This window comes from Rhamphochromis longiceps, linkage group LG3 (assembly GCF_057381845.1).
Source record: "Rhamphochromis longiceps isolate RC_006_pf linkage group LG3, R_longiceps_female_GT1.1, whole genome shotgun sequence".
NCBI classification, from domain to species: domain Eukaryota; kingdom Metazoa; phylum Chordata; class Actinopteri; order Cichliformes; family Cichlidae; genus Rhamphochromis; species Rhamphochromis longiceps.
In genome coordinates, this window is record NC_140559.1 from 68,090,169 (window position 1) to 68,099,506 (window position 9,338).

A 9,338-nucleotide genomic window follows, 5' to 3' on the forward strand; every position below is an offset into this window, starting at 1 on the left:
CATCTTGTAAAATGTTCCCTCTGCTTCTGTTGCACATCTCCCCCCGGACACTCTCTGCTTCACCAGCCCTGTGCAGCTGGTTCAACCCCTGCCTGCCTCCTTAAACTGGGGTGTTTAAATCTCTTTACCTCTGTTGTGAACTTCACACAAAGTTTGTGGTAACAAAATCAAACTGACGAGGATCTCGTTTGAAAAACACACACACTCACGAGACAAAATAAAAACAGACTGCTCAAAGCAAAAGCAGAGCCCTCACAGCTGGTAGTACAAACACAGTGACAACGTGCGTATTAGATACCCTCAGTGCCAAAAGCATAAATATGAAAAAATGTGATCACCAAGAATATCCTAAAAATGGCATTGAGGTGCGTGTTACAGTAAAGAAAAAAAAAGTAGCCAAATTTTCATCGGAAAATGTTGAATTTTAGTAAAAACAATGCTCTGTAGTTTGATACTGTCGTTACAGACAAAGCAGATGTTTAAAGCCTTTGGACGCACATTTGAAATGCACTCATTCTCCTTATCAGCTGGAAACATTAAAGCCGTAAAATGACTTTTTCAAACGGATAAAAACTATTGAACAGCAGCAATGTTGAGCCTGTTTCAAAATTTGAATGTACATGTGTTGAAGGTGAGGGTCTTGTTGAATTATTAAACATACTTTCTTTAATTTTTCGAGCCACAAAAACAACAACTTTTAATTTTCTTCTGCTTGAGTCTCGGCCTCGGGTAGCTCTACTTATCATTGCTCAGTCAGTCGTCTGTTTGTGCTACTTTTTTTCAAGGAGCAGTGGATTATTGGTAAGGGTGACTTTATGTGTTTAGCTACTTAAGTGGAAGTACTGTGGAAAGTTTTACCTTACATACATAGATCTACCAGTACAGCTTCTGAGGTAACTGTTTACAAAATGTTATAATCTATTCAAAGGTTCTTTGCAATTTTACATTGATAAACATTATCCTTAACACATTTGGCCCACATAAAGTACTATGGCCATCACACGGTCATTTAGAATTGTTTAAATAACTCGTGTCTTAAGTCCTTCCATCAAACAGAAAATTAAAAAAAAAAAAACATGGTTCACTTTTATATCACAAAATGTTAGAAATATAAGCCGTTCATAACAACCTGAAAGGTTGGGAGTTTAAAATGCAAACCGATGGAAGCAGAAGTAGAAGACTATAATGTCTCAGAGCACACGGTGTCTATTAATGTGTAGACATGTATAAATAAGAGCTTAATAAAGATGCTTAATTTCTTAAGAAATAAACAGGTGGAGTGATCTTTATCAAAAGTGGATGTTGCATCTGTGGCTAAACCACTGTACCCAAAAAAAACTTTAAAAATCTACTGTGTGTGAGGCTGTGTAAGTAAAGCTTGCCCTTCACACCTGCGTGTAATAAACCATTTGTTGGGGGTTGTGGATTTGTCACCTCAGCATTGTGAAAGTGGGGAAACATGTTTCTGGCTGTGCATAAGATTCCTCCTTACAACTTAGAATCTCAGTTCTAAATGAAATTCAGATGTTTTTTTTAAGTATGGCTAATGTATTAATTGACTTCTAAGGCACGCACACACACACACACACACACACACACACACACACACACACACACACACACACACACACACACACACACACACAAGAACAAGAACAACACAGAGAAGAAGAAGAGGGGGTCGTTTTACTACACATCATAAAAACGCAATCATTCATCTTCCAACTGTATCTTTCTGTTCTGGCTTTAGAGTCATAGGTTGTTTACTGAGCCGTACTTTGGGAGTCATACTGTTGTGATACTGAGGAGAAAAGGGTAAGGTTTGATAGACTAAACCCTTACACACATAACTTGAAAAACCTAAAGAGTGTCTGAGACTGCTAGCTGTGTTGTTCAGCATTAAACTCATCTACAAATGTGTTAGTAAAGAGCGACTTGTACTTCTGTCCCATTAAGCAACGGTTTAACAAATTTCACTGCAAACTATAAAAGGAATCTGGATTTATATAGAACATAGTAGTGATGGATTAAGTGCAGGAAACACTAGTATAAGGTGTCTATTGAACAAATCTCCTTCAGCGTTCAAAATGACCAAAGTGAGGCCTACAGGCGTTTCTCTCGGTTGGTTGTGTTCAGGGAAAAAGCAGCTAAATACACTGAGACTGCTCCGCATTGTTAGTGAGTTAACTCTGGATATCTGTAGGTTTTGTCAAACTTGGAGTGAACAAAAGCAGAAAAACAGTAAAAAGATGCAGACAGTGAAAGTCTGGTTTATTTCATGAACACAATGAAACATTTTACAGTCCACAGAGCAAAGTAGCATACATGATAAATAGATACACATAACATGAGAAGTAAAACTCGTCGTCTTACCACATGTTATATTCTGTAAACTTAAAATAACCGCAGAAATTAGAGTTTAGTGTTTTAAAGTCATTATTAAAAACATGAGTCAACATTACTGAAGTGACGCTTTAACGATGCGTCTTATCACCGTGTTTATGATGATAAAACATGTTCTCTCGTTAGTAGTTGTCTGCGCTGTCACTTGTCATGAAAATGTCCAGAGCCAGGGTTCCTCTTTAATTACCATTGATCATTAATAGGGTCACAAAAGATTTGTCACATTATCCCCATAAACAAAATGCTTTTATAGAAATCATTGTGATACAAATATTTAGATTCTTGATTCACAATGTGCACGAACTCAAAATCTTTAGAGGTTCATATTTATAAAGTATCGCAAATAATACATTTATACCATTGTATGAGCTACACTTCTTGTAAAAACTGATTGAAAAAAGCTCCTGTCGTGACCTTCCTTCTGTGAGGACACACACACACACACACACACACACACACACACACAGAGAGAGAGAGAGAGGGGGAAGATCATTAGGATTGGAGGCGTTTTTGGATTTTCACTTATTGTTGGCTTTACAGTCACATAAAATTCATTCCAATTTTTTTGCCTTTGCTTCAATTAAGGTGTTTCTTTAAATCTACAGCAGCTTCCTTTTCAAAAAGTTTACTGACATAGTAAGGAAGTAGCTAGGGAACTCAGTAAGTATGAGCAACAACAGCTTAGGGACTGTTTCTACAATAAAGAGGAATTCATCATCATCTGCAGTTCATCAAAAAAAAAAAAAAAAAAAAAAGTGCCATTAAAAACAATTCAGCAGATCCTCAAAGTACGGATACAATCTGTTTTCAGCTGTAGAGGTACGCTTCATGTACTTATCAACATGCAGTTTAGAGGCTTGCATTAGAGTGCTTTGGTACTTGGGCCTCTTTTATTTAGCACGGTTATACCATTGTGTATTTAGCTATATAAATATGCTCAAGAGTCTATTGTATGTTTGTCATGCAATTAAAAATTCAAAAATATAATTTTTAAATCAGTAACTTTGCAAATTTAGCGCGGACCCTCACCCCTCCCTCCGGCTCCCACGGCCCCGCTGTCACCGTAAGACTCATACTCTTCCCCCACGTATGCTGCTATTTCCCCGCGCCCCAATAATTCTTGTCCTTTTTCTGTTGCAGCCTCCCACAGTCCCGTTTTCGGCGTTCCTGCGCGACTCATCTCCCGGTCCCTTGGTTTCTCGAGTTTCACGCGTGTTTTCCTTCTACCCTCCCGGGACACCTTCAGTTAAAATAAAGTTTATTTTCTCGTACTCCTGTGTGTGTTGGCTCTGCTTCTGGGTCCAGCTTGTGCGCTGAACTTTGGTTCATGACACTAATAGTTTTAAATAGAGCACCACAAACAACAGGTATTCCTTTAGAAATAAACTTTTCTTGTGTTACTTCTAAAAACTACAGATTCTTAACTCTGCAACAGTTAGACAGAGTTGGTTACAGTTAGGCCCTCAACAGTCAGCAAAACAAGTCATAAAACAATAAAAGAGGCTGCCTTATCAAGAGCATCCCAGCACTGTAGTTCCATTACAATCAGTTTCCTTTATTTTATCTTATCATGTCAGAGGCCAACTGAAACCAAGTCCACCTATATAAAAACACCCCATCAGACACACAGTAGTTTCCTCAGCACTTCACAACTGCCGCAAGGTATAGCGTTTTAACTTTTTATTTTTTCGGATCCCAGACACAGCGGTGTGAGGTAGTTAGCACACAGTTTGGACGTGTAGAAAACATTGCTTGTTTGGAACACATCAGCAGAGAGGTAGAGTTCATAGCTGTTCATAAGAGTTTAATTTAATCAAACCTCATTTTACGGATCTAAGAGGCTCCTCATCACTAGCCAATTCACCATTTTATTTAAATATCTGAATTTTCGGAATGAGGATCCAAGCGGGACACAGAGGCTGCTTTAACGCACCAGAATGCAAATATAAATAAAAGCCTGACTATCCTGAGAGCCTAGCTGCAGCGAGACCTTTCTTTCACACGGATTCCTGGATGTGCGTCGGATCCGACTTTGCTACCCGCACAGAGCGTTTCTGACAGTCGGGCGCTGCTTATACAATAGAGAAAAGCAACAATACACCGTGTTTCTCTGCTCCAAGGTAAGGATGTCTGTTATACCCAGCGCATAAATGTCTCTGTGTTAACGCTGATTATTCAAACCCTGTTGAAAATGTGACACATTTGTTATCCAAAAACATTTCCTCTAAATTTGCAAAGTTACTGATTTAAAAATTATATTTTTGAATTTTTAATTGCATGACAAACATACAATAGACTCTTGAGCATATTTATATAGCTAAATACACAATGGTATAACCGTGCTAAATAAAAGAGGCCCAAGTACCAAAGCACTCTAATGCAAGCCTCTAAACTGCATGTTGATAAGTACATGAAGCGTACCTCTACAGCTGAAAACAGATTGTATCCATACTTTGAGGATCTGCTGAATTGTTTTTAATGGCACTTTTTTTTTTTTTTTTTTTTTTTGATGAACTGCAGATGATGATGAATTCCTCTTTATTGTAGAAACAGTCCCTAAGCTGTTGTTGCTCATACTTACTGAGTTCCCTAGCTACTTCCTTACTATGTCAGTAAACTTTTTGAAAAGGAAGCTGCTGTAGATTTAAAGAAACACCTTAATTGAAGCAAAGGCAAAAAAATTGGAATGAATTTTATGTGACTGTAAAGCCAACAATAAGTGAAAATCCAAAAACGCCTCCAATCCTAATGATCTTCCCCCTCTCTCTCTCTCTGTGTGTGTGTGTGTGTGTGTGTGTGTGTGTGTGTCCTCACAGAAGGAAGGTCACGACAGGAGCTTTTTTCAATCAGTTTTTACAAGAAGTGTAGCTCATACAATGGTATAAATGTATTATTTGCGATACTTTATAAATATGAACCTCTAAAGATTTTGAGTTCGTGCACATTGTGAATCAAGAATCTAAATATTTGTATCACAATGATTTCTATAAAAGCATTTTGTTTATGGGGATAATGTGACAAATCTTTTGTGACCCTATTAATGATCAATGGTGATTAAAGAGGAACCCTGGCTCTGGACATTTTCATGACAAGTGACAGCGCAGACAACTACTAACGAGAGAACATGTTTTATCATCATAAACACGGTGATAAGACGCATCGTTAAAGCGTCACTTCAGTAATGTTGACTCATGTTTTTAATAATGACTTTAAAACACTAAACTCTAATTTCTGTGGTTATTTTAAGTTTACAGAATATAACATGTGGTAAGACGACGAGTTTTACTTCTCATGTTATGTGTATCTATTTATCATGTATGCTACTTTGCTCTGTGGACTGTAAAATGTTTCATTGTGTTCATGAAATAAACCAGACTTTCACTGTCTGCATCTTTTTACTGTTTTTCTGCTTTTGTTCACTCCAAGTTTGACAAAACCTACAGATATCCAGAGTTAACTCACTAACAATGCGGAGCAGTCTCAGTGTATTTAGCTGCTTTTTCCCTGAACACAACCAACCGAGAGAAACGCCTGTAGGCCTCACTTTGGTCATTTTGAACGCTGAAGGAGATTTGTTCAATAGACACCTTATACTAGTGTTTCCTGCACTTAATCCATCACTACTATGTTCTATATAAATCCAGATTCCTTTTATAGTTTGCAGTGAAATTTGTTAAACCGTTGCTTAATGGGACAGAAGTACAAGTCGCTCTTTACTAACACATTTGTAGATGAGTTTAATGCTGAACAACACAGCTAGCAGTCTCACACACTCTTTAGGTTTTTCAAGTTATGTGTGTAAGGGTTTAGTCTATCAAACCTTACCCTTTTCTCCTCAGTATCACAACAGTATGACTCCCAAAGTACGGCTCAGTAAACAACCTATGACTCTAAAGCCAGAACAGAAAGATACAGTTGGAAGATGAATGATTGCGTTTTTATGATGTGTAGTAAAACGACCCCCTCTTCTTCTTCTCTGTGTTGTTCTTGTTCTTGTGTGTGTGTGTGTGTGTGTGTGTGTGTGTGTGTGTGTGTGTGTGTGTGTGTGTGTGTGTGTGTGTGTGTGTGCGTGCCTTAGAAGTCAATTAATACATTAGCCATACTTAAAAAAAACATCTGAATTTCATTTAGAACTGAGATTCTAAGTTGTAAGGAGGAATCTTATGCACAGCCAGAAACATGTTTCCCCACTTTCACAATGCTGAGGTGACAAATCCACAACCCCCAACAAATGGTTTATTACACGCAGGTGTGAAGGGCAAGCTTTACTTACACAGCCTCACACACAGTAGATTTTTAAAGTTTTTTTTGGGTACAGTGGTTTAGCCACAGATGCAACATCCACTTTTGATAAAGATCACTCCACCTGTTTATTTCTTAAGAAATTAAGCATCTTTATTAAGCTCTTATTTATACATGTCTACACATTAATAGACACCGTGTGCTCTGAGACATTATAGTCTTCTACTTCTGCTTCCATCGGTTTGCATTTTAAACTCCCAACCTTTCAGGTTGTTATGAACGGCTTATATTTCTAACATTTTGTGATATAAAAGTGAACCATGTTTTTTTTTTTTTAATTTTCTGTTTGATGGAAGGACTTAAGACACGAGTTATTTAAACAATTCTAAATGACCGTGTGATGGCCATAGTACTTTATGTGGGCCAAATGTGTTAAGGATAATGTTTATCAATGTAAAATTGCAAAGAACCTTTGAATAGATTATAACATTTTGTAAACAGTTACCTCAGAAGCTGTACTGGTAGATCTATGTATGTAAGGTAAAACTTTCCACAGTACTTCCACTTAAGTAGCTAAACACATAAAGTCACCCTTACCAATAATCCACTGCTCCTTGAAAAAAAGTAGCACAAACAGACGACTGACTGAGCAATGATAAGTAGAGCTACCCGAGGCCGAGACTCAAGCAGAAGAAAATTAAAAGTTGTTGTTTTTGTGGCTCGAAAAATTAAAGAAAGTATGTTTAATAATTCAACAAGACCCTCACCTTCAACACATGTACATTCAAATTTTGAAACAGGCTCAACATTGCTGCTGTTCAATAGTTTTTATCCGTTTGAAAAAGTCATTTTACGGCTTTAATGTTTCCAGCTGATAAGGAGAATGAGTGCATTTCAAATGTGCGTCCAAAGGCTTTAAACATCTGCTTTGTCTGTAACGACAGTATCAAACTACAGAGCATTGTTTTTACTAAAATTCAACATTTTCCGATGAAAATTTGGCTACTTTTTTTTTCTTTACTGTAACACGCACCTCAATGCCATTTTTAGGATATTCTTGGTGATCACATTTTTTCATATTTATGCTTTTGGCACTGAGGGTATCTAATACGCACGTTGTCACTGTGTTTGTACTACCAGCTGTGAGGGCTCTGCTTTTGCTTTGAGCAGTCTGTTTTTATTTTGTCTCGTGAGTGTGTGTGTTTTTCAAACGAGATCCTCGTCAGTTTGATTTTGTTACCACAAACTTTGTGTGAAGTTCACAACAGAGGTAAAGAGATTTAAACACCCCAGTTTAAGGAGGCAGGCAGGGGTTGAACCAGCTGCACAGGGCTGGTGAAGCAGAGAGTGTCCGGGGGGAGATGTGCAACAGAAGCAGAGGGAACATTTTACAAGATGATAAATGGCAGATTTAGATGATTAAGGATTTGTTGACAAGATTAAAAGACACGTCCGTCAGAGTTCAACAACATTACAGTTTGATTAAATAAAAAAGTTTTTAGACTACACAAGGTTCATTTTCTCCTCTGATAGTAATCATATTAAACATGTCAAGAAAGAAAGAGTATAAAGAAAAATAGTAAATGTGTGTCTAATTAAACTCTTCCTGTGAGCCTTACATCATCCTTTAATATGTTTGGTGTTACAAACTTGAAGAAGCACAGAAAAGATCATCAGACATTAATCTAATCAGTTTTCAGCCTTCATTCATATTGAAAAGTTGAAATCTTCCCTGCTAGACCCAAGTGCAGCGTTTAACACCGTCGACCATAACATTTTATTACAGCTATTATTAAATGGAGAGTCCTCTTCACACACTGAGGTTAATTATGAAGCTCCACAGGCTTCTGTGCAAAGACCAGTTCTGTTTACATTATACGTGCTTTAGAAGACATAGCATACCACAGGTCAGCTCAGCAACATTTCGACTTTGGCTTGTTTTTTCTGGTTAACGTTAATTACGTAATTTAGAATTAAAGTTTAGTGTTTTTAGCATTTAGGATGGCCGTGGCGAGTAACTCGAGTGCTGTAAACATTTCATCAAAAGTTATCTGAGTTGGAAGGGTGTCTGTTAATAAGCCATTCTTAAGGAAGGAGAACAGAGAAAAATAAGGCTGAGGTGTGCCAAATTACACAAGAAATTGACTGGAAAAAGAAATCAGCTGTAATATGTCTTATGGAGTAATGAATCCAAATTTGAAATATGCACGGAAGAGGTCCGAAGAGAGATACAACAGTGAATGTCTATAGCCGTCTTTAACACAGCGTGGATACTCTACCGTGCTTTGAGGCTGGATTTCAGCCAGTGTTGTTGGAGCTCTTATCCAAATTAATCAAATTATGAATGTAGAAAAGTTCCACCAGATTTTGATCGACCATGTAATACCACGTAGTGTCTGATTGGCTTCAACTTCATTTTTCAGTGCGACAATGATCGCAAACATACTGCCAATGTAGTCAAAGTATGCCTGGATGAAACAACGCATCAGTCATGGATTGATCTCTCCAGGGTTCGAACCTCAAGATAATCGAAGCAGTGTGGGATCATCTTGACAGAAAACAAAACAAAAGGCAGCCAGCATCCAAAGAAGAGTCTCGGATGTCTTTCAAGAAGCCTGCAGAACTAAGAAATTACGAGAAAGCTTACCTATTAGAGTTTAAGCTGTGTTGAAGAATGAAAGGCAGCTTTAACT

The 9,338-nt window shown here is 37.6% G+C and overlaps 1 long non-coding RNA gene across 1 annotated transcript; it reads left to right on the forward strand.

The window, feature by feature from the left end:
• The first annotated feature begins 225 nt into the window (after positions 1 to 225).
• Positions 226 to 6,471, forward strand: LOC146676520 (uncharacterized). Its single transcript, XR_014910546.1, has 2 exons — positions 226 to 4,523; positions 5,220 to 6,471. It is a non-coding gene; the product is annotated as an uncharacterized LOC146676520 (long non-coding RNA).
• The last annotated feature ends 2,867 nt before the right edge of the window (positions 6,472 to 9,338 follow it).